The 26,846-nt window shown below is 40.0% G+C and overlaps 1 protein-coding gene across 3 annotated transcripts in view; it reads right to left on the bottom strand.

Annotated features, from left to right (window-relative positions):
- LOC129720928 (tubulointerstitial nephritis antigen-like) overlaps window positions 1-26,846 on the bottom strand; it is a 148,471-nt gene that overhangs the window by 29,588 nt on the left and 92,037 nt on the right. Inside the window, exon 1 of one of the 3 annotated variants that reach the window (XM_055672847.1) lies at window positions 18,215-18,235. The exons of 1 other annotated variant lie outside the window; for it this stretch is intronic. The gene's annotated coding sequence lies outside the window, so the exon portion shown is untranslated. Of the gene's footprint in view, window positions 1-636; window positions 978-18,214; window positions 18,236-26,846 lie in introns of those variants that run through there. One more of the 3 variants, XM_055672844.1, reaches the window with a different exon arrangement.

Raw genomic sequence — 26,846 nt, forward strand, 5'->3', positions numbered from 1 at the left:
AAAAATGCAAAAAAGTTGTTTTTTCCATACAAATCTCCATATAAATTTAAAATGCAATGCGCCAAGCGGAGACAAAACCAATCGACTTCCAATAAATTCAGGATTGTTTGGGGCCCCAAATAGAACAAAAAAAAACTTGGTTCTGGCTTTCTGCTATCAAGTTTCGTTTTTTCCATATAATGTTTCCCCACCCTAATGAGTAACTTATTCTTAACACTTAAGCAGGTATTAGACGAAGCAAATATTTGCTATTTTTGGTACGGATTTTATTTTGTGCAAATAAAATCCGTACCAAAAATAGCAAATATTTGCTTCGTCTAATACCTGCTTTAGTTTATATTACAGAAACTTTTTGCGTTCAAAGCTGGAAATGCAACAATTCCTAAAACAGTTCGTATACTTTTCAAAAGCGCTGCATATAAAATTATTATCTGTTCAAAATTTTTCTCAATATTCCGAAGTAAATTTGCAAGGTCTTCAAATGCTTTCTAATCACTTCCACACACAGGCTTTATTCACGAACCGTTTGTTTGCTCAAATGTTACACTCAGTTTCCCATCCAAACGTCCCCCGAACACCGGCAGTCCCGTTAACAAAACCTAAAAACTACTAATTCGGCAAGATCCACCCGCGTACCTTTAGTTTTCACCAAGCCGCCCGTAGCAACGATTGAACGCACGAATGTTGTCACTATCACCACTCGACCGGTTCGGATTGCAGCAATTTGTCACTCTCGCTTTCTTCGCTTCCACCTTTTCTTCTCACGACGCACTTTGCTGATGCAGGGCTGCCCCTTTCGTTTTCCACCCCACTCGACACAACGTCGCGACACTAATCTATTTTCCACCGAATGCGGCACGCGCGCACACAAAAGCCAACGGAATAGTTGAACCGTCAAGTCAAGTCACTCAGATGCGAGCAAAAGTTCTTTAGCTTCCACTCAGGTTGCCGTTCGAGAGCAGACTGCTCGACCGCTGCCAGATCGGCAAACCACAACGCCTTGTTGTTCTTGTTTTTTTTTTTTTCGCGCACTATGACTAAGAATCCGGCACTTCGGTGGAAGCCAGAGCATAGCGCGCAGATAAAAATGACATTGCAGTGCGCTCTCCCCGTCTTCCGCCCGCACTTCCCACTCGCGAACACAAACACACGCACGCTTCCGCAAGTTATTTATGCAACTCATAATCAAAAACGTGCCGGTGATCCTGCGGGTTCGAAATTTGTCATCATTACTAGCCAGCCACCGCCGCTCGGGATGACCCCGGGAGTCCCGCGAGACCACCCTTAACTTTGAACCACCAATCCGTGATTGGTTTGGCAGCACATTCGGTGGGGGAAAGAAAGCAGTTTGTTAACTTTGATTGATTGCGCGCAGAGTGAGTGACTGATTGGACCAATTCGGGCAAGTCGAGTACGAAGTTGGTGGGCCATAAATCTTTCAAATTAGTTGTAATTCGAAGCTCTATTTGGGTATCGATGACCTAAGACAATTCGGCTGCAGTTTGATATGTGTGTTTACGAGGAATATTTAGAGATTACACAATACGGTTGCTATTTGTCTGAATTACGAGTGTCTTTGGAAGCTGTTGGTTGCTTGTTTTTCGAAGCATGACATTGAAATTATAATTGAGCGTTGGTTTATGGGGAAAAATATACCAACGGATGGCTCTAGTTTCAGCCGAGTGCTATTGTAGAATCATGGGTTATTTTTGGACTCGCGGCGTAATCGGCCGCGATGATAACCTGGGACAGTGCGGTAGCAGGAAGAAAATTCGCCATAAGTAGCGAGTGACTCAAATGTTTTCGGACCAATATGCAATGCCGTCATCGATGATGAAATGCATACTTTAGGTTGAAAAATAGGATCACAGGATAGATGGGAGAGCGCAGCCTGTGGTGGGCAAACACAACCAAGTGAGCGTGGGTTTGTTACCTTTTTTTAATTGTTCGGTTCTGTTTATATAGTCGTGGAGTGGAATTTGAGAGAGTTAAAAGTTCTGCTTTCTGCATCCGCAGAAATATTGGAACGTTGCCAGGGAAACCATTTTCGGTGAAATTTATGAAATTTTTGGCATTTGCTTGAGAAACAACTTGCTGCTGAAACATTTGCTTCAGAAACAAAAATAACACCACTTTAATAACAAATTTAAGTTTGGTGTTCAAAAGATTTCCCAAGAAAAACCCAAATCCATTGAGTTTTTTACTTTTTGGATTATTTTGTTTCAAATTTAGAAATATCAGTTGATAAGACCGTACTGTTAGAACACTGTTAATCGTCAATGTTAACGACTTCTAAAAAATTACGGAATTCTGATGAAAAAATGTTTTGATGGACTTCACAAACCGTCGGTTCAAATCATTTCTAATCAAATTTTATCAGATTTATTAAGCAAATTTATGAATGCTCTGAAAAGATTACAAATTTCATGCCGACGACTAATTTAGCGTTTCTGTATGAAAAGTAGATTTTTTGTCTTGTAAACGTTAATCAGAACCAAGTGGAATGCTGAGTTCTCTCAGCACAATAGAATCAACAATTTACAACGAAAATTTGGTAGAAGCAAACAAGCCACACTGAAAATTTGGTCATTTATAAACATGCTTGGAATGTTGTAAATGACATGAACGATCGAACAAAAAACGAGTGTGGCAGGAGTAAATTCAGATCAGATGTTTCTTGGTAGCGGTTATGGAACAATATTAGAATATACTTGTTGTAACCAAAAATGATGCAATTGAGAATGTAGAACACATGGCACCAGAAATTATTACATATTTTATTTAGAATTTTACTGTGAACTGTTGTGGATCATCCATTTATTCGCAGATGACGCTCTAATTTATTTTTGTATTAGCCGCAACTTCGACATTTCTCATGTTGCCAGCGAAAAAAAATTACGACTTAAATTAATTATCTTTGCAGTCAAAAATAAACTTTCGAATCTGTGTATGACTACAACTGCGATTTTCTGCTCACAGATTAAATGACATGCTCATTAAAATGTGGCAAAGTATATGCAACGTTGAAACGTCTCAATTTCATAAAAAAAATAACAGCCACGGTTATGGGCTGTTAATAAAGAAACAGATAAACCATACGTATTTGGAAAGACTATAAATGTAACAATTAAATGGACCGTTTATGAGTAAGTAGTTTCTGAATTACGGTTCAAGTTTACGAGTACAATGTCCTTCAAAAAAATCTGTTTTCATAGACTCCACTTGTGAAAAAAAAGATGGTTAATGGATTGTATCTGAAACATGACCGCATTATTCATGAAGAATGATGTAAATTATTATTCATCGAACTTTCTAGAAATATTTATGGTGGCTCTGAATTTTGACCGAGATAGGCTATATTTTGTAGAAAATGCACAGGGTTTAAAGTTAAGCACACAATTATCACGCCACATTTAACACCTTATAATTTAAATTTCACTTACAACGCAACAATATTTTTTAGAATGCACAGAGCAGAAAACATCGGATTATATTTGGCTGTTTTTCAGGAACCAGAAGTTCCCATTTCGGACTTAAAAAATGACGTCTGGAGATAATTTCAGGCTTCTTGAGCATTATTTCTGTTTCAAAAATATTGATATTGAATAATTTTGCCTGGGATGTATTCCAGAAACCGGTAGTCGTCACCTAGGATTTGTTATTGGAATACGCGGCTGATTTCTCTAACTCCACACGCTCAAGGCATTACTCCGGTTCTGAAAATATCCATACTGGGTATCATTGGTTATTTAAGACTGTTTTGCAGTGGACTCTAAAATATCTGGGTTCGATTTTCTGGTTCTGAGCATCATCTTTATGCCAGAAACAGCCACATTGAATGCTATTTACGCCAGGGCCGGATTTAGACGGCGGGGGGCCCGGGACAAATTTGTTTATGGGGCCCTCTTTCCTTAAAACATTTAGAGGTATCGTTCTGGAAGGTGACGAGCAAAAAAAAAGGTCGCCTCAGGACTAGGGGGGCCCCTTGAATCGGGAGGCCCGGGGCATCTGCCCCCCCCTCAAATCCGGGCCTGATTTACGCTTTTTCCAGAAACTGGAAGTCATCATTCTGGATTATTCAACATAGCGTCTGAGGACAGATTCTGGCCTCTGAGAATCATTCCAGTCCTGAAAATACTTATACTGAATACTATTTGGCCGTTTTACACTCGAATACGTCTCAGAAACGAAGGAAACAAAAAACTGCGTTCCGGAATTTCATAATTGAAACAGACCATATCCGAAAAAATCGAAATAATTTATTCAGGTGCACAAATTCTTTGAAATTTTTTTTATATTATACTCGTGAAAAAAAATTGAAAGTTGTATCTGAGACATGACTGCATTATTGACAAAAGACTACCCGGACGAACACATACGATTTGCATAGATTCTCTAGGATTGGATTCGTGAGCGTCCTTGAAAAGGATTCCTGTAAAAAGAATCCACAGGAATGCCCTGTATATGGCTCTAGGATTCTTGAATAAGAATCGTGAGTGAGAATCCTCTGGATCATGTTTGCGATTCCTTTCACGATTCCGTCACCGAGTTGAAGGTAACCTGGGGATTCTTACTCAGGATTCTCTGTGTGTTGGTAAGGGTATGCAAATTGTTATTCATCAATCTTTTTAGTGTTATTTGTGGCTCTGTAAAGAACTTCCACTATTTCTGCAGATGTAGGGGGATTAGGGGCATAATGAGCACACGGGGCGAAATGGGCACCCCTCCTTTATGCGAAACTACGCATTTTTTAATACAATTTAGTATGGGGAACTCTTCCGTAGTTACTACAGTATCTTTTCAGATAGAATAAAAGTGGTTTGTCTGTTAAAAATATGCAAATACATTGAAAAAATCAACTTGGTTCCCGGATGTTGAAAAAAATATTATTATTGCGCAATGCAAAATAAGCTTCTATGGTCGTTTAAATGGCTCAATCAAATATGTAGACACATCAATATGACGTATGGGTCGCACCCCAAATTTCACCATTATTAAAGTTTTGATTTTAGGCTATAAATAGTGTTAAAATCTCATGTTAACTTAAACTAATTCGATAGTGGCGAAATGGTCACCTTCAGGTGGGGTGAAATGAGCACACTGAAAAAATGTTTTTTACAACAAAATGAAAGTATAAGTAGCAAGTCATGAATTATAGAATGACAACTTGAATTTTGGAATTTTTGGGAGGTTCTCTAACTCCACACGCTTAGAAATGAGATTATTTTTATGCAAGCTACCTATTCCATCGATATGCCAGTATCATTTGTTTTGTCGGTGCATGCTCAGTTCTGGCGTTGAAACAAGAAGCGCATTGTTTATTTCTAACTGAACTACACAAAAATGTTGTCAAAAAGTCCTCGGTAAACAATTCAAGCAGCAAAAATCTTCCGGTTCCGATAGCGAAGAATTTCCTACAAACTTCATCAATAATTCGCCAGCAAGGTAGTAAAAGACCGGCCAAAATAATGGACAAAAATGGATTCATTCTTCTTGTCTAAATTGTGATTCAAGCCCAGTATTGACTATCAATCAAAACGTGTTTCTTCCAAAATACAATACAGATGAAAGGTATGTGTTTTGTCCTGATAGAGCATCATTACATTACTCCAAAAACACAAACGTTCCCAAACAACCGCTAGACCCCAGTTGCACCAAAAATACGTAACTCAGCGAATCTGCCTCAGTGTCGCCCAATCGGATACTGCTTTAGGATGTAGGAAATCAACTAGAGTGCAACGGATGACAAACAATTGATTGGTAGAATCAAGGGAAGAATTCGAAAATTTGGCAAGAGCTTCGTGCACCACTTTTGTTCCGGCATCATCGAAAAACTTCATCGGAAATCCGATTACAAACCTTTCTCAAATGTTCATTTTTTCGTAATAATAATTGTATTTTCATAAGGAATGAATCAGTTTTTCCTTAGATACATCTTCCTTTTTTGACAGCAGTAGAAAATATATCAAAACTTTTAGACGCCACTTGTTTGAAAATGGTTGAGTAGTTGAACTGCCCTAGAGCCCAAACGAAAAAAAAAGGAAAGATTATAGTTTTTTAACCATTCCTATGAATTTTGGTGATAACTTTTTCAGCAACCAGAATGAGTTTTCCTATAAGCTAACGTAGAAGCGATAAACCCGGCGAGCATTTTATCTTTTTTCGCTTTTGTTGATCAGTTCTATTATTTGATACTTTTTTGAATTCGAAAATTTGCCAAAAGCTTCGTGCACCACTCTTGTTCCGGCATCATCAAAAAACTTCATCAGAAATCCGATTACAAACCTTTCTCAAATGTTCATTTTTTCGTAATAATAATTGTATTTTCATGAGGAATGAATCAGTTTTTCCTTAGATACATCTTCCTTTTTTGACAGCAGTAGAAAATGTATCAAAAATTTTAGACGCCACTTGTTTGAAAATGGTTGAGTAGTTGAACTGCCCTAGAGCCCAAACGAAAAAAAAGGAAAGATTATAGTTTTTTAACCATTCCTATGAATTTTGGTGATAACTTTTTCAGCAACCAGAATGAGTTTTCCTATAAGCTAACGTAGAAGCGATAAACCCAGCGAGCATTTTATCTTTTTTCGCTTTTGTTGATCAGTTCTATTATTTGATACTTTTTTGAATTCGAAAATTTGCCAAAAGCTTCGTGCACCACTCTTGTTCCGGCATCATCAAAAAACTTCATCGGAAATCCGATTACAAACCTTTCCCAAATGTTCATTTTTTCGTAATAATAATTGTATTTTCATGAGGAATGAATCAGTTTTTCCTTAGATACATCTTCCTTTTTTGACAGCAGTAGAAAATGTATCAAAAATTTTAGACGCCACTTGTTTGAAAATGGTTGAGTAGTTGAACTGCCCTAGAGCCCAAACGAAAAAAAAAGAAAAGATTATAGTTTTTTAACCATTCCTATGAATTTTGGTGATAACTTTTTCAGCAACCAGAATGAGTTTTCCTATAAGCTAACGTAGAAGCGATAAACCCGGCGAGCATTTTATCTTTTTTCGCTTTTGTTGATCAGTTCTATTATTTGATACTTTTTTCTGTAAAAAGATGAAGAAAATCGGTTAAGTAGGCTATCCGCAGTCGTAAACGAGATAAAGTCATTTGTTGCAAAACACCATTCTGGTATTATAGCGTATAAAGTTTCAGGTTCACTAATTAAAGCGCTTTAAATCGTTCTATCTTTCACCAAATTGATCAAATTTCTATCAAAATTTGGGAAAAATTTTCCAAGAACACTCAATAGCATCGGTTGTGACCAGTGCCGATGGTCCAGAAACCAAATTTAGGGGGAAATTTGGGTCTAGAGCTCTATAACAACATTTTTGAGAAAAACTTTCTTCTACAAAGTTGTTACACACAGTTTCAAGATATGTTCTAGCGCTTTATTATAGGTAACAACTTTGTAGAAGAAAGTTTTTCTCTAAAACATGACTATGGAGCTCTATATCCAAATTCCCCCCTAAATTTGGTTTCTGGACTATTGTGCAGTGGTCATCTCGATTTCATCCAGTTTTTGTGTACAAGTAATCGAACAAAAGTCATTGTTTGCCCAGTTCCAGTTTTTTTTTGAGTGCTGTGCTGTGTAAAGTTAATCCGTACTGAAAATTAACCCGCTATGGCATGGATGTGTTGCTGTGTAACTACCACTTCAGGACCATAATTTTAGTAACTGGTGTTTGTGTGGTTAAAGGCAACTAGAGCTTCGTTGGAAGTAGGCTCTAATACAAAAAAGAGAGAAGCAACGAGTTTTTGTCCCCTGTTCTAGTGCTCTGGCTTAAACGCAATTGATGTAGATTCCCCACCCCCGTGTTTGAGCCCACCCGAACCTATTCTTTCCGCCCACATTGCTACTGTCCCATCTTTCCTCGTGCCAGGCTTCACGGATCTGCAGGCCCTTTGGTTGTCTATTTTCGGCCCAAAGCAGAACCGGAATGAAAATCTTTGATCATTTTGCAAATTCCGAAAGACCTGACGTAACATAAGAACACCGTTACCAAAACTTTTCAAGCCAAACCGAACATGCTTCGTGTCGTGGTCAGGCTGCCTGTGCTTGATTCCCTTTGAACCGGTGGCAGACGGTCAGTTGTGCCTGTTCGTGATGTTTTGGTGTACCTTGAACTACCCTATATTTTCCTTATATACCTTTTTCTGAAATCCATCCATGCCCCAATATAGTCCCATTTTCTTCCATCTATATTTAACAAAACGAAAAGAACACGTTTGGACTCCGGTTCAACCGCATTTGAGTCCCGCATTTGGTCTCACATTTGGAACCCGCTAACGATTTGCACTCCCAGCTGATCTGTGTTCGAGATATTTCAAATTTAAGTTCTGTAAAATTGATGTTTTCATGGGAATATGCCCTTTACTTACGTTTTTTGTGATTTTTCACAAATTATAGAAACTTATGATCAATGCCATACAATTCACCGTTTGGCAGCAAAAAGATTTGATGAATAATTTATCAAAGCACTTTTTTTATCTTACTTAATTTAGCTTCAGTACTAAATTGCGCATCATATTTTGATTGCGCAATTTAACCTATTATGAAAAATGTTCAATTTTATGACCTGAATGTAGATATTCTAAAATTTGAATGGGCAGGTAAAATCTTAAGTTGAAGAAAATCAACTTTTACCTTAAAGTTTAGGTTTAAGTATCCAGAAAAGTTTGCTATTCGGTATACGATTACCTTGAGCTATTGCCCAAAAACTGGAAGTCACACCATCTTGGAATTTGGCTTCCAGAAATACTCACATTTAGTGATATTTGGGCATTTTAGGATGTTTTCCAAAAACCGGAAGTCGTCATCTTGGAATTCAGAATGGTGTCTGTAGTTGATTAAGGGATATTAGGGGATATTTCTCCATTTTAGACTGCATTCGGGAAGTCAGAAGTGGGTTTCAAAATGGAGTCTGGGCATCATCCTGATTCTGAAAACACCCATATCGAATAGTATGTGCCATTCTACAGTTGAATACACCATAGCAACGAAGGGTACAACATCAATAAGATCAACTGCGTTCCGGAATTTAAGTTTCAAATACAAGTCGGACTCGATTATCCGGAGTATTGACATTTTTATTAACTCCGGAAAATTTTGTTATCCGGATAATCAAATCACAAATTTGCAATTAACGAACGTAAAATAATATTTTGTTTCGCTAATTTACTCGTAGTGGCATAGCCAGAAATTAATCCTGTGAGAAAAAGAGGTATAGTCTTGAGAAGCACAAATAAATACCGGCAGCTTGAGCGCATCGAGGGTCAAAATGAAGTTCACGGAAATGTTGTTCTAAGTGAAACACCGTGTCGTGATTGGTTTCATCGCTTTAAAGACAGTAATTTTAATGTTGCGACTGTCTGCCTGAAGGAAGGCCAAAAACGTTTGGAGACGATTAACTGAACGATTTGTTCGATGAGGTTCCATGTTAAACGCAGGAACAGCTTGCTACGGTAATTGGATTTACACGCCTAGCCATTTCCGAGTAATTGCATTCTTCGGGAATTGAAAACAAGGAACTCGGGTTCCTTAAGATTTACAGTCAAGGTACGTTGAGCGCTGCTTTTTCTACTATGAAAGCCTCAAATGACGAACAATTTTATCAGTATTCGGTGTTCGAGTTCTGCCAGAACGATGGGATAAAGTTGTAGCTAGCGATGGGTAATACTCTGAATGATTTATTGGTAATTATGCAACTTGTTGGTAATAGGCTTAGGGACGAATGACTACCACGGTTAATATCCCTGAAAAAAGATAATCGAGTTCCTCTTCATGTCACTACGCATAGCAGAAACCGACACTTTTTTTTTCAAAGAAAAATATATTACTAATACTTACACATTTGTGAGTATTATAAATATAAGGTAAGTAAAACGATATTCCAAAATTGCTTCTAACATATAAATATCGCACTAGTTCTAAGAATAAAATATCAAAACATACTGTCCTTTCGCACGCGAAGTATGAAATGTTTAAAAACAACCAAATAAAAATTGGGTCACTAAAGAAAATAACAGAAATAAAACTGCTACCCAAAATATCCATGTCCCGTGCGGACTTAAGAACCTGAAACAGGAAACAAGCACCGAACTGGAAGAGTAATCGTTTATCACAGATCCACGTCAATTGCCTGCAACAGCCCGTGGGAAGTCATTGCGGCAGGGTAATTTGTCTCCATTTCGGTTTACACGTGCTTTACTACTAGCTGGCCGCTGCTATCTTCTCTCGCTGAGCGATCAAAATCAACAAAGTCGCACAAATATCATCGCAGCGAATTTTTCCCGCCTGCCAACCACATCGCATAGGGCTTCTTGTCCGGAAATTAACGAGCCGACTAAGTGCGACATTTGTAGCTACGGATAGCGCGCATATCAATTAAGCTGCACCGCGTGTGCAATGAAGATGACATCCGAGGCTCTACCAACGCGATTTTGGAGAAGCGAACGACTTTGATCTTGCGGCCGTGATTGTTTCGCGGTGCTTAAATCGGTGGCAATTTGTTGACCGTGCTGCAGAGCGGCTTTATACACAGTAACCTCAAGCATAAAAATAATGACACTAATTAGTCGTCAGTTTAAACGTTATTTAAAGTATGACACAAATCGCACGATGAGTTTGACCCCCCTGGCTCATCTCCGTCGGTATGTAGAACGCCTCAGTAAATCGCATAATCTCCTTATCAGCGCACGCACTCTGATGCAATCACTGCTTAGACATTCCGGCACGCGATTAAGTCTCTCGTCAGCTGTGATCTACAAGCTTGCGGCTTCCGCCGCACAGAAAGAGAAAAGTCCCATCCACACATTGCTTCTCATTGACATTGCGACCACGCTGCCAACCGACAGGATGAACAGGCAAGAAGCTGGAGGAAAGACCGGTGCGGACGAAAAACCGACCTTCACGCTTAATTGTTCGCAAATTACGGTCAGCCGCGTTGCCGGTCGCAGCTGATTGCTGCTGGTTGCTTGTATGTTAATAAATTTTAGTGAATGTACATTTGGCAGTGCAGAAGGCGGAGGAACACGGGACGACGTGGCAGGGAGGTTTGTTCTAATGAGCCGGAAACTTGCTGAGGCGAGCAGATGAGAGATTGAGCGAGGGAAAACGGGGAGGCGTACTTTGCACTTTCGCCGCTATTTTTCGCTTCTCAGCTGATCGAAAAAACAGTCGAATGTGTCTGTGTAGCACAGACATTGTACGTGGTTTACGTCCTACGAATGCGGACGGAAATCAGCTGTAGGATGTTTAACTCTTTGTAAGACAGTTCTTGGTTTGGCTGTGAACAGGTAAAGGATGACTTCATGTAATTAGTAGTTAAATTTATCTTTGATCTATACAGAGTGGCTGGAATTTAAGCTAATTGCTTTGTAAGAAGATCGTCAAGTTTACTTTAATTTCTTCAGAATTGTGTAACTTTTCTAACACAGATATCCCTGAAATTACTTTTCATTCAAAACTAGGGAACCTGAAACCAATTTGTACGTGAAAACCACTAATTTGATCATTCAATTGAGTTGGAACGTGGCAACAGTATTGACATTTATCACCTCAGTCTCGGCCCGCTCGAGGGCACTTCCAGCTTTTCGCTCCTGCCACAGGTCGAATCCGACCGACAAAACCAAACATGACAGTAAACACATGCCCCAATTTATTGCAGTGTCGCCAATTTTTTGCCCATAATTGGATCGATTGGGCTTACAGCGGCGGTTTGCTGGAACAAAACCGTGTGTACATTGAAAGCACTTACCAGCCGGCACGAGTCAATTCCATCCCACCCCTTCGCAGTTACTCCTTACAGTTTAGCAGCCGGTCTCGTATTGATCGCAGTTTCGCGTTACCACCCCGCTCCCAGCACCGGGTGTGTGCAGTGAGAGAAAATGTATCGAATTTTTGCATAATCAACCGATCGCCAGACGGTTCTGCGTTGGTGGCAAACTGAGTTCGCTATCTTTTGTGGGGGCCATTTTTACCAGCGATGAAGTCGAAAATTTATTGTATTCGGTGAGGTCTCCGTCTGACCGTTGTCTCGTACGTAAATTCAGCTCTGACATTTACAGTGTCACGGGAAAGGTGCTGCACTCGGAGACCTGCGTAGATCGAATGCAGATCAGATCCAGAGTGACAGCTGGTTTGCATATTATAACCATTAATATTGTTTTGTGTTGCTTTTTCATCAAAGCAAAGCTGTGCTTTGCGATAGAAAATTAATAGCCCAGCAATTAAAGAAGGTGTCTCCTTCTGTTAACCCGCTGACTTCCTACTAAATCACTGACGATTGTCCCCTTCTCTTTCGTTATCAACATTCCTCGCGAAATCGTTTATCGGCTGTCGATCGCGAGAGGTCTTTCTCTCTTCGTTAACGTTGAAGTTTTGCGCTGGATGAAGTCATTTCTGTCAGCTTGTTTATTTTTTTTTTTTGATTTGGTTTCCCATTTGTTATTCGACGACTTGTTTGTCAGTGCATTGCGGTGCGCGCGACTTCTTCGTCCAGCAAGACTGCACTTGCGACGATTTTGGGTTTTTATTGTTATTGGCTGCCACTTTGCGGTTGAGTGACACCTTTTTGGAATGACGGAGGAACGACGAGAGGTTTTTCGCTTGTTTTTTCCGTTGGTGATGCGGACATCTACTGTAGAGAGTGATAAATTAATTGACGTCATCGTAATGAACATTGTGCGGAGTTTTCCGTTTGTTATTGCTAATAACCTGTGTCGTACGATTGATTACTACCAATTGCTCTTAGCTGTACGGACGAGTTAGGAACGGTATAATTATTGTAACTCACCCCATTTTTCAGAAATAGAGCCAGAATTTTCATAACTAGGGACAGTGGTAAATCGCGATTTCGCGGAAGCCGCGAATCCCGCGAAATCCAGCATCGGCCGCAAAATTCACTAAAACCCGCGAAATGCCGCGAAAGTAATTAAAAAAAGCAACATTCTATGTCAATTATGAAACATTTCGATTTGAAACCTGCGAAATTCATGAAGACCAGCTAGACGGACAAAGCTGAATATTATTGGGCACCCAGATAGCAGCACGACGCCTTTTTCTACACAACCGAAAAGATGAAACAGTATTAAATCGCTCATTTACAACGCGATTTTGTTAACCTGACTTGAATTGTCTTCGAACAATTCGGCTGCTAGATCCACTTGGAGTAATAGTTTTGGTAACCTACATGATAGAACAAAATCCAAGTTGCGAGATGAACTGTGGGCGTACAAGCAAGCATTTTTTTAAGATCCGACAGTGAGATTGGTATAATATTTCAATTCGGTACGCGGACGTTTTCTTGTACTCTCCCGGTTTTCTATTAAATATTTATCGATTTCCGGAAACTCGATAGATACGGAACGCAACGTGAGCCAATATAACGTAAATAATACGTGCCTGCCAACACTGCAATAGCACTTAGAACAATTTGATAAAGCAAAAAAGCAAAGCCTTGGTACTGCTACATTCCGATTGGGAACTTGACCTTCTTGACACAGAAATCGCAGCCGACTGTTTAACAGGACAATTGCGGGGCTAGCCAATCGCCAACTACAACTCTGTCTCGTTCTGACAGAGCTTGAATACCGATACCTATCCACTAATAAAGCCATTTTTCGATGTCTTCATATAAGCTGAATTGATTAGCCAGACCATATGCCATCGAACTAAACGAGTAATGAACACTTTGATGTGGCGAAATGTTCAAACGGTACCTTTTATATCAAGGTTTCGTCAGTTAGTTAGAAAGAGGAAGGATTTAAGAAGAGAAGGGAATGGCAAGGGAAGTAAAAAAGCATCGGAAACAGAAAGTGACAACAACAACAACAACAACAACAAATCTTTTACAAAGTCAGATCGGTTGTATCCGTTAGTGTCGGCTGTGCTTGGGAAGAGAGGTAGTGATTAGCTCCTCGGTATGATTTAGACAATCGATGTTATTTACCAATTTTCCAATAGTGTATTTCAAACAATAGGTTGATTTTGTTACATGAATTTTCAAATTCAAGTACCTAACTCCCAGATAGACGTAGTCCTACGTCAAAAGAGTCAGAAGGCTTCAGCAGTGGCCAATGCATCTCGCCATTTCTGATTCGGTTTTACTGGCCGTCACTGCCGGTATGTGCTTGATAAAAGGGATATTGTGGCAAGAGACCATGCATACAAATATTTTGTGTTACTAGCAGTCTACAACGTGTCGTTGATGAATGTTTGCTTAGGTGTAGCTCTAATAAGCTATTATTCAGAAGCCATCGAAACTTTCTGTAATGGTTGGACACCAAAAATTCACATCCCAAAATTTCATGTGCGGGAGTTCTGCGAAGGATCACATGAGGGCCCTCAAAATATCCAAATCAAATGACCGAAGCTTTTCACAAGGACTTCGACAATATTTGGCAAATTTATGAAATGCAAGAGAACCCTTTGAACTACAAACCTAAAATAAATGCTGCTTTATCAGCATATTTTTTTTGCTGTCTCAGGTATTTAAGCATCTATTATTTAATGTTTGAGCTTTTAATATTTGGGCCGTTTCACCCCCCCCCCCCCCTTCAAAAATCTTGAATATTGGAAGGGGGAGAAAAAAAAATTTAAAACCGTTTTGTTCATTTTATTGGATATTATTAGCTTTCCTACAGCATAAATGCTCAAATTAGCAACAAACAAGTCCAGTGACAGCGAGAGTGTTGTCAAAAGGCAAGCGAAATAAATAATAATAATGATAAAGTGTTATTTCTCAACATTGGTTATTATAGTTACAAACGTCATAACTTGCACACAAACTTTAATCAAAAATATTTCTTTTTTTTCGTCTCGGTGTTATTTATTTTCTGCCACCCCCTTTACTAACTTTGATAACCTTGGACATAAAAAGAATTCGAAATTTGTATCAGCCTTAATGCTTTTAAATGTAATGAAGGATAAAACTGACCTAGTTGTGCAAATAATATTTTCAACTACAAGCTACATATCTGTAAAGAAATCTTCACCATATGATGAATAACCATTTTAAAATATAATACTAGAAATACACACCTACTTTGATGATAGAAAATCTTCAAATTGTTTTTATTTTACCATGGCAACTACTACGCACACCAAACAACGGTTTCGCGTATCAGAAAACTTGGTTAATTCAAAGCATTGCTGAGCATTCAGCAATGTCGGCTACCTCATATTTTGACAGTGCTTTGTTGATAGAATTCTTCTTGTTTCTTCACAACACATTTAGTTGCTTCACAATCAAAAGTAGTGTCATTAAGCTTCCCATATGAAGGCTTGTATTGAAGCTTGTATGCATGTCTGACTGGACAGTGCTGCTGTTTCCACGGTAAATGACGCAAGTGCAATGCAAATTATTACAGATCTATTTTTTCAGTGTTGAGAAGTGACCATTCGCTCAGTTTGCTAAGCCATAGATCATTTAACGCAATTTTGCTCTAAAGAAGTTGAGTTTAAAATGAAGCAATTCATTCATGCAACTGAGAAAACGCAAAAATTCAAAATAAGATAGAATATATAGAGCTCCTACGTGGAAAGGAAGTAGTAGAACAAAATAAACTGAACCTTGGCGAAACTACCAGATACCCTGTGCTTCCTTTGTAGAAATGCTGAGACCTGTCACTTTTCGTTAGCACCTCACTCATTGGACACTCCACAATTCCAGTGCGATTTTCGAGAAGGGCGTTCCACAAAAGATCAACAGTCAAAGATCAACGGATCAAAGAAAAGCCAATTTGCAGATTATTTATCAGTTTGTAGACTTCAAAGCAGCGTACGATTCAGTTGATTGTACCGAGTTATGACAAATTATGCTTAAACACGGTTTCCCGATAAAACTGAATGATTCGATTCGTATTACCCTTGAAAGTTTTACATCATGCGTCAGAATCGTTCTCAGAGTTTCAAAACATGTTTATCGTTTGTCCTGCTGATGTACCAACATTGGAATAGCTCTTAATAACCGTAATCAGAAAATAAATATTACTATAACCACAATATTTGCTGGGTCTGCTCGACTGCTCAACTACTAACAACAAACTGATACTAAAACTGAAACTTTTTCATGAATCATCTTCCGCCGATCCTTATTGCCAATTTTAGACTAACCTCAAATTTTACCGCATAAATCTCTGCCACGTCCGTGCAATAGAAAAAAGAACATCATCAGAATTACTCCCCCCTTGTCGACATCACTTCTGCCAAAGCAGTCAGTCTGGATAGATTTATATTCGCAGTTAATTATGGGTATTACAAAGCCCCACACACAAAAACGAAAAAAAAAACCTACCATACAGAAAGCGATAAACGAAACAAAACCGAAACCCTTTACGATAGGGCAACCACCAAATTGCACGTTTGATCCTCATCCTCTATCAAGCAAGCAAGCAGGCAAGCAACCGTACATTTAGGTAGGTGGTCATGGTCTTTAACTTGGCTTAGGTCCAAGACCGCTGTTTTTTGTTGTTGCCCTGCACGAGTTGGCAATTGGGCGAATCTGTGCGTATCGCCGACGTTTGATGCAAAATCCTGCCTTGCACGGGTTTTTTCTTTCTTTTCCAACAAGTGGTGAACTTGTTTTCCCTTCAATGGCTGCAGGGACTATCAGACAGAAATTGAATGGAGTCGAGTGAGGTTAGGGTCAAGAAAAAACGAGAAATTGGTGATAGATGCTTGGTTAGATTGATGCTTATAGCGCTACTGCTGCGCAGAGCGGATTTGAATAGATCGTAATGATCGTTCGGACAAACTTTGGTCCATACTTTACTCACTCCCACTTTCTTTCGCTGTTTATGAAAGTGATTTCTCTATCGATTCCATCATAAATCGTTTTGTTTCCAACCTCCACTGTAATTTGCGTACAAACTTTAAACGAATTGACGTGTCGGAGAAGAAATGGTTTCCAAGTCCTGAATAAATTGCGCCTTCCAGTGACAGGCGAACGCGAAAAAGGCGTTCAATTTTTGTTCGACGACGACAGCTTCTGGGTGGTCCCCGCAGAAAATTCGGACAAAATTCCAACGGTGTCAATTGCCATCTATGATGGAGACGTGCGAGGAATTGATGTCTTCATTGATACTAATTCAGTTAATTTTCTGTTTGGCGAAATGGGATGTCGTCGGATGGCACGGAGAATGTCGCACCGGTGGCGGCAGTCTGACCCAGATTGCCGCCCGAATTCGTATTCGACGTAAACATCTGTTGATGCACGGGGTACACGTGACAACATGCGGATCGATTACTCAATACACGGTCGCAGCTGATGACAGCAGCGTCTGTGTGTGTTTACAAAACGCGGCGTGGGCAACTGCAGGATGACAGACAAGGCCCGTGAAGCAGTCCAGGGGGAAATGCGTTGTTCTGATTGATTTATCGCTCGCCGGGATCTGACTCTGACTGAACACTGGATCGGGGCTAAAAGCATGAGAACGCATCTCTTCTGCGCGCGAGAGATGAATCGGATTGCAGCGGAGGGATTTTATGCGTATTCACCCATCCAGCTGAATTTTAGTCTATTAGTTTGGAGTCATTAATATTAAAGCTTTGTACAGTATAGTGTTACGTATGCATTACAGGCAGGTTCAATTGATTTCACTCTTCTGCTTCTTGAGCGCCTTCATATCTCTCATCGAGGTTTTTCGTCATCACTTTCGTTCTTTTTAATAGTATATACCTATGTCAAAAAGGACAATAGGCTGAATGATATTTTTCAGTGCTGCTATAAAGTAGGATTAGTTACTCAACATTTGTGAAACGTCAAAAATATTTTAAGCATTTTAGCAATTTATAATTCTCCAAACAAAAATCCGTTAAATTGTCATCTTGAATCAAGTTCAATCATTGTCTTCTTGAATTCAAGTTCGCAGTGGTCAACTCCGGCAACAATTTTCCTTAAAATTTCCGTTTTCAAAGTTTAGGCCAGCATTGACTTAGATCGATGAAAATCAACTGAAGGATACCTCGCAAGTAAACAGCCTCGCAACCCATCAATTAAATTACGCTTTGGAACCGAGAAACTCTCCTTTTGGATAATTTTGTGCATTGTATGGCTGCTCCAGAACAACCAGTTTCTCATAAAAAAAAAAGAACTCGTCCTGTATCATTTTTGCTCTATCGAGCCTCTTTTTCTGAGAGGACTCGGAAACGTCGTGAGCTCTACTCCAAGCTTCTTAGTTGCCAAGTTTTAATACTGAAAGTTACCTTTTCGCCAGATACGCTTCCTCGCAACTTTAACGGCTTGCGGTACCCTTGCAGATCGTTGCCGACCGGATCTTCCACTGTCCTACAAAGAGGATGTCTGCTTTACTTTTTGATGGTTTTATAAACGAAATCTCGGTTAAACCTACACGATTTCAGACGTTTGAATATTGTGCAAATGCGGTCACTGGCCAGAAACCACTTTACTATGACTTACCAAACTTGCTTCATCGCGCGTCAAAAACAAAACACAACTGAAAAACAACAAACGCCATGCATTTTTGTGCACTCTTACTAATAAATTCATACGATATACGAAAGGAACGGGAATAACAAAGAACTTGTATTGGTGTAAACATGGTGTAAAAGAAAACTAGAAAAATAGAGGGTATAGTCCGACAGAAATCCTCTATTTGGCTTGAACTCAACACTTTGTGTCATGTTGTTAAGCTTGAAACCGTTCAACCAAAATTTTGCAGAGAATGCTTTGGGATCGCATGATTGGTGGTAATGATAATTCACCTTACATAGATGCTTTGGAGTTTCACTCTATTATCTCACAGAAATGAGGCTGTGTACGGACAATTTTCGAGTTTTTGCAAGCTCTGCTTGGGGGTCTGGTTCGATCTATATGCCTATCATTTGATTAAAAATCAAAGCTTTGCTATGCGTTTTATTCACGCATCTTGATGAACACACATCGTAGCTGATTGGAATCCTGATCCAGTCAACTTTTTGGAAAAAGGTCAATGCTTTATTCTTTCCCTTTTTTCATCTGGAAGTAACGAGTGCGAATTGAAAATCTAACAGTTCAACCATGGAAAAAGTAGTCAGGGTTTGAGCGCTTGAAATTCATTCAATTTTTACCGATTCTTACAGCCAACGATTGAAAAATTGATATGCGTCTACCTAAATGCGAAAAATTGTGGTTTGTGATGCTAACTGTTGTACTGCTGAAAAATATAGAGTCTTGTTGATTTCAATAATTAACAATACTGAAACCGTTAAATGTTAACTCCACGCAAAATTATCACTTGTCACTTCAAAGGCACTGAAAAATTCTCCCTTTTGTACCAAATTCATTTACTAAAAATTAAAAGGCGCACATCGACTTGATTCGCGTAAAGGCTATGCTTTTTTGCAATTAGATGATGATGAAGAAGTTTGAATGCAATGAGACGATAATCAGGAGCTCTGATCCAGTAAACTTTTCGAAAAGAGTCTATGTTTTATTCTTCTCCTTTATCCCACACTAAAGTTAGGGGTGCAAATAAAATATCTAGCAATTGAACCATAGAAAAATTGGTCAGGGTTTGAGGGCTTATATTTCTGTTATATCTTCTCAGATTCTCGGGGTTTCTGTATGAACCAATCAGAAATGCTTGCACGGTTGAACTCTTGTAATAGAAACAACCGATTAATTGAGATACACTATTGAAAAATTGGTAAAATGGCCGAATAACCAACCATTACCTTTCTTCTCCAGCACAGCCGAGACTAAAGTATACGAATAGTCTGTCTTTGTAAACGATTTGTTTTTGTTTTGCTCGCTAGAGTGCACAACAATACGCCAACCGGAAGTGTGACTCTCAGTAGTCACGTATAAAAAACAGCATGCACAAATTGAGTCTTCATTGTCTATTTAATCACTGTGGTAAGAGGATGATTTACTGGAAACTGGATGGACCAGCAGCAAGCAGAGTTGCGGCAAGCCGCATCGTAGCAAGCGGTGATTTCAAATATATGGGCTTTTGAATCCAAGACTGGCACAACTCCAAATATTGCAGATTTTAGATAATATGCACAAGAAGGTTCAACGAGTATGAGAATTCCTTAAATTAGAAGTTTTCATGGAAATAATGACCAAACACGTTTTTTCTCAAAAGCTATATTTTCTCAAAACTCACTCAGTTTTCAACGGATTTCCTTAATTTTTACAGCAATCGATTGGAACATCTTTCTTTCAAGACTGTTGAAAAAGAATATTGATTGTTGGACTATATGTGGATTCCACACTATTTCAGTCTTGACCTTCCTCGAGGTGAACTCTGCTTATGTCTAGCTTTTCACCCTAAAGTAAATTTGGGAATAGCCCTCTTATTTATTTTTGAAGCTACGATCCAAGTTAATTCAAAAGAAACTGAAGTCGACACTTGTTCTAGACAAGAAACTACCCAAAATTGCATTAAGCAAACATTGGTATTTAGTTCATCCTCAGAATTAAACTTAATTAGTAGTTTGAGAAACAGTTTATGTATTTGAAAGGCCAACAATCAGAAAATCTTTGAAATAATAATAAGCCCTTAAGGGTACAATTTTTGTGAAATTATTCTTCTGTCTTTAATGAAAATTTTAAATTTGCATTGAAGAATGCAGAGTGCGACGTAGTAAAAGACACGAAATTTTCAGTGATCTTTCGCATGATGCAAGTGACGCTTCATGTGGGCAAACGGCGGTACGATACTGTAGCGTTTTTGGACGTCCGCTACTTCGGTGGATGATGAAGTCACCAAATGGATAAGAGCAGAGGGTAATTTGGAGGCCCTGATCGTAAGACAGTTCTCCCAGCTGGTCCCGAAGTACGATGCTGGCATAACAAACCAGTCGTCGTAGGTTCGAGTCTTGGTTCGGGAGAAGACTGTTAGTGTCAGTAGGATCGTAGCGCTAGCCCCGCAATTAAACAGTTGGCTGTGAAGTCTGTTGTGTATAATGAACAGAAGGTCGAGTTCCGAACCGGAATGTAGTACCAAGGTTTTGCTTTGATCGTCACACTGAGCGGAGATTTCAACAGATTCGAGGACGGTTCGAGTAAGGTGTAGCTGATGATATCGGAAAAGTGATTTCGGGAGGAGCTTCCGCTGCACAACACTAGAACGGTGTTGAAACTACAACGAGTACGAGTTGCAGAAGTAGCGAAGCGGAATCAAAACCTGGCTGGAGTTCATGGAAAAAATCCAACGGGGTTTCCAGCAATACTTCTCGCGTTGAACAACCTGATGGAGTCACGGGTTGGGAAGCTCAGCGATCCGATTGCAGTTCGATCGAGACTCGGCAGGTCGATTTACGGTCCCGAGAGGCGAAAGCCGTCTATCCATACCTATCTGAGTTCGTATTCTGTATCAGCAGTGAGTAACCAGGGATTATTAAGAACGCATGCAATCAATTTCAAACAAGCCCGGACGACACACGGCACAGACACGGCACAGACACGGCCCGGACTCGGCCCGGTCCCGGCACGGTCCCGGCACGGAAGCAATGGAAATAACCCTTTACACGACGTGATTCAAGAACAGTACGTGATGGACGAGGCGGCTGTGTATTCTGCGCAGTTGGTCAAGAACTTGAATGCTGATGAATTCGAGGGAGAGTTACCTGAAGCTTCGATCACTAAAATGCACTACGTAGACGACTACTACGACAGTTTAGACATTGTTAACAAGTGGTCCAGAGCTGAGATATATCCACTCCCGTGCTGGTTTCAACATACGCAACTGATTGTCGAATTAGGCGATGTTTTTGGCACTTCATTTTTCTCGAGATAAGAGAACGGAGTACGAAAGCGTCATGGGAATCGTCTGGGAGCCGATAGAAGACGTTTTCCGTTCTGCTACCGCGTCTAAGGCACAGATCCAAAAAGTTCTTGATAACGCAGTGTATACGACGAAGTTGCGACAGTTCTCAGCTTGGTGAAGGCACAGTTCGACCCTATGGGATTCCTCACTACGATCGATCGTGTGCGGCAAGATGTTCATGCAAACCTTCTGGCGTACAGAATGTGACTGGTATGCTAAGATTGAAGAGATGTCATTCAAGAAATGGCAGCGGTGGGTGTAGATGATGTAAAGTATCGAGTCGTCCAAACTGCGTCGTAGTTCTTTCGAGGAAGCCAGGTTAGAAGACGCAAGAGAGACAGCGTACGGCTGTGTAGCGTATTTTCGCGCTACCGTTCTAGGAGACAAGTAACGTCCGCTGGTTATGAGCCGGTCAAAAGTGGCTCCGTTGAAGCAACTGTCAATCAAGCGCCTGGAGCTTCTAGCCGCTGTCTTCGCAGCACGACTGGCACAGACGGTTATCGAGAGTCACAGCTTGAAGATTGAACAAGTGGTTTACTGGCTCGACGCAAATGTTGTTACGGAATCTGCGAGGAGCCAGCAAGGAAATAATGGACACTGTTTGGTGCATCGGAGACTACTGTGCTGATCAGTTGACGAATGCAAGAACAAAGTAGGCATTTAACGCATTTAACCCTCCCGTAGCACCGCGCAATGGGGATAGTATGGGAGCGTCTCGTGCGTTTCGTGAAGGTTGCTCTAGACGATGAAAGGCGGCTCACGACGAGATTCTGAAAACTGCGATTATCGAGGCGGAGGAAACAGTGAACTTACGGCCGCTCACCAACGTATCACAGCAATCAGATGAAGCAGAGGCATTCACCCCGAACCATTTTCTGAAGGGTGCATCACCGAATCAGCTTTGTGGAAGTTTACCGACGCCACATCCTACCGTGGCCCTTGGGGGCGCTTTTCAGGGTTCACAACAGCTAGGCAGTGTGATGTAGAACCGCTGGATTAAAGAGTAACGTTTGCATTAAAAAAATGGACAAACATTATGGATTTTTCATGGGTTTAGTTTCACACGCACTGATGAAACTACTCATTCAGCATCAATCGTAGTAACCCATGAGTGAGCAGAAAAAAATTGACAGCTCTATCAGTCGACCCCTAAAACCGCTATGGCGAAAACAATGAAGCTAGTCCGTTCAGAAGAGTGCGCGTTCAAAGAGTGGTACCCCGCCGCGTCGAAACGGATTGCGATTTCACTTTGCTCTTCACGACAGTTTATTATACTATTCTTCAATTTTTCAAGTGCTTTCGTTGAGTGTTCGTTTTAAAACTTTTGCTCATTTGGCTCAATTTTCATTTCTCAATTGTTAGATTGCACAGTGGTCTAAACTCGAAAAATCGTGATCGTTTTAGATTTGACTATGAAATATTGATTTTATGTATCCAGTGTCTTCAGCAAGTTTATTCCATAAAACAAGGCCTTTCTTTTGGCGTTTTCGGTTTTTTGATCAATCCTCCTAGTAATTAGTTATAAAAACAATTTTTTCCAATTTTCAAAATACCAGATTGCTTTCTTCAGCAAAGTTGTAGGAAAATCTCTATGAAAAAGAATTGCTGAACACTGTAATCGTCTATCTGTACACCTGATATGACGAAATAGAGTTTTACGAGGAACACTCCTCAAAATTCGTTTTTCGTCCATAACTTTTCCTGTAATCGTCGAAACAATTCAAGATGTTCTAAGATTTTGTTCATTTTACTAAACCTCGCATTTTTGTAGAATATATTGGTTTGATATTTTCATTTGTTGTTAAGATATTTCTAGTTTTTTGCTGAAAATAACCATATTTTGAGTCCATATTTCTTCGAAGGTTGCAGATAGTAGCAAACCAGACTGCATGCATTTGAAAGTTTGTCAAAAGAACTGCATTACTCATAAAAGTTCAACAGTTTCCGGTTGTATCCAACCGAGTACTGAATGAAAGGAAAACACCCCTCAAAATGAGTTTTTTGTCCATAACTTTTTCTGTAACCGTCAAAACTATTCAAGATGTTCTGAGATTTTGTTCATTCTGCTAAACTTCGTATTTTTGTAGAATATATTGGTTTGATATTTTCATTTGTTGTAAAGATATTCTTAGTTTTTTGCTGAAAATAGCCAGAGTTTAGACCACTGTGGATTGGCGAGAGAAACTGCATATTTCACTGCCTGATTCGTTCTTAATCTCTCGCTCCTTATCTATTTTGTTCAACATTGTTGTTGATTTCGATAGCTTTATCGTGGCCACTTGGTTTCTCTGTGGACGGCACCTTCTCCATTTTAACGATGATTTAAAATTTACCATGAAAGATCACATTAGCTTTTTAGTGATTCACTTTTTTAGGCTACTAACAGTAAGTTCTTCCATGTCACTCTCGTACGGTTCACTGAGTTCTTGAATTCACTATGTTCTTTGTTGCACGATTTGTGCCACTAACATACGGTCACCATGAAAGTAGCCTTGAAGGTAGATTTGGACCGGGAATTTCTTTCACCATGCAGTAACCATCAGGCCGTAACCGTCTGGGCTGCAAGTGATAACAATTTACTTATTAAAGTAGCCGGCCTTCTTGTCGGGCTCCAAATGAGTAATTGATTCGTTTATTGAAATCAAATTTTCCTTTTATAACTAAACCTTGGTAAACATTTACATTTATATCTGCGACAACTGAGGTGACGAGTGAGAACGCATTCTTTTGCATTGTTTAGGGCCGGTGGGTTTTTCGATAATAAACAAACATTATTGCTATGCGCATGGGTCGCGCTATGTGCTGAGTTGGTAGGTAGGCGAATTATAGGGCCACACAGAAGGTGTGGTCCGTAGGGAAATCCGTTTGTTGTTGTTTATCGGATTTACCGTTGTGCTAATGACTTATCGTACTTATTCATACTACACTTTGTTTACGGCAGGTGTGCCCGTTCCGGCATCTACAACATCTTAGCACTATTGGACAACAATCAGAGCATTGAAAGAAAGCCCGGTTCCGGACGGCCGACGACCCTGAGCGACAAGAAGCTCCAAAGGATGCTGAAGAGGAAGACCAACGGAAAAGTAGCTACACCACTGCGTGAACTTGGCCGGGAGGTCGGTACAACCGGCCAAACAGTGAAAGAGTGCCTGAAAAACATGAACATACATGTCAGGAGTCAGCAGTCCTGTTTATAAGTCTCGGAGCTGCAGGCAATGACGCTACCGCTGCGCCTGAATAAGATGGTCAAATCGATTTTCCCAGCAAATCCGACGACGACGACGAGACCTTTCTCACTCTGGATGGCAACGACTGGCAGGGCACTTTGTATTTTATTTCCCCCACGAAGGAAGTAAGCACCAAGGTGAAGTTTCTTTCATACACCAAGTTTCCCATAAAGGTGCTGCTGTGGCTGACAGTAAGCGAGAAGAAAATGTCAAAGCTGCTCTTTTTTTCGATCCGAACTGGCCGTGAACGGGGAAATTTATAGTACGAAGTGCCTGCCAGAATTTGCGTCGTCGGCTCACTATTCGAAGCGATCGTTTGAGGAGATGGAGCTGCTGAATATCGATGTGGTACTCAAGCTGGCGAACCCACCCAACGTCCCCAAGTTGGGTTTCATCGAGAATTTCTGGGCAAGCCTGAAGCGTAAGATCTACTCCAACAATTTCGTCACGAAAACTCAGGAAGATTTGATAAATAGAACGAAGAAAGGATTAAAAATACATGCCTACACGCATGTTTTCGTCCGCCATGGCGAATGTTCCGGTTAACTGCCGGAAGGCCGCACGCAAGATCGTACATTTTTTTTGCGAATCAGCTAACATAATTACCTTCCAAGGGAAATTTATTAAACTCAATTGTCTGTCTTAATTATTCTTTTACCACCACTCAAATAAAAGTCAATTTATTTTAACGCATATGTTATAATCATTGGCTATGAATTTTCACCTCTTTACTATGAAAAAAGGTTTCACCTCTTTACCATGAAGAAAGTGGTAACAAAGTTGTAAGCATTTGAAATCTTTCATTCTGCCATTTTACTCCATATTCTATATTTCGGAATGGCACTCTAAGTAAGAAGTATTCTACTTTAAAACAACAAGCGTTGAATTTATTTATCTTACAAATTGGGTTGTTTAGCTATATCAGTTTTTCATATCATCTGAAAGAGCTATATTTTCTAAGCAAAACGTGATTTGCAAAAATTTTCTATTGCTGTCCTTCATTTTTTAAATCACGAATTAAAACTGCTCGAAATCGCTACAATGACAGTTCGCCCATAGACCATTTTACGAGACGTTTGTGAACTCAATTCATGAATGAAATTTTGACAGAAAGCTCGGAACCGCTGACATAACGCACGTAAAAGCATCATCAACATCAGCAGGATCCGTGACACCTGTCAGTTCGTAAAATGGTCTATATACCAACTGTCATTGTAGCGATTTTGGAGCGATTTTTATTTTTCATTTAAAAATCGAAGGACAATGATATAAAATTTGAAAAAAAATCACGTTTTGCTCAGAAAATTAAACTCTTTTAACTCATATATAAAAATCCGAAATCCGTGAATAGCAAATAACCCAATTTAAATACTATGAAAAGATTTCACTTCAATCTGCGGGAGGGTGTCTCCAATTCCACAAACGAGCCTGCGTGAAATCCCTCCGCAGCGGCAGATGATGATGATCAATAAAACTTGCGCAATCATTCCTTCGGTTCATTCGAAATGAAAGAGGCTGTTATGTTCTGCCCCGTGGGATGACGGCGAAATCGATCGGGTTTCGGTGTGGTGGCATTGGTGGTGAGTTTGAGGTTTCGAAGCCGATAACTGTCTGACGAACTTTGCATGGCCGGCGCTAGGCAAATCACTTTCCTGCCGGATCGAATCGATACCGGCGACCTAGAAGACCTTTTGCGTCAGCGTCAGCGTCAAGCGCAGGCGGCTCCGGGAAATGAATTGCAACGCCCACTGCTCCGGGCGTGCCGACAGATATGCTATCTTTTTTGTTCAAGAACTTGTCCGCCGCTTGTGCCGTCTCTAAAGCGAAATTAAATTG

This window comes from Wyeomyia smithii, chromosome 2, assembly GCF_029784165.1.
Source record: "Wyeomyia smithii strain HCP4-BCI-WySm-NY-G18 chromosome 2, ASM2978416v1, whole genome shotgun sequence".
NCBI classification, from domain to species: Eukaryota; Metazoa; Arthropoda; class Insecta; order Diptera; family Culicidae; genus Wyeomyia; species Wyeomyia smithii.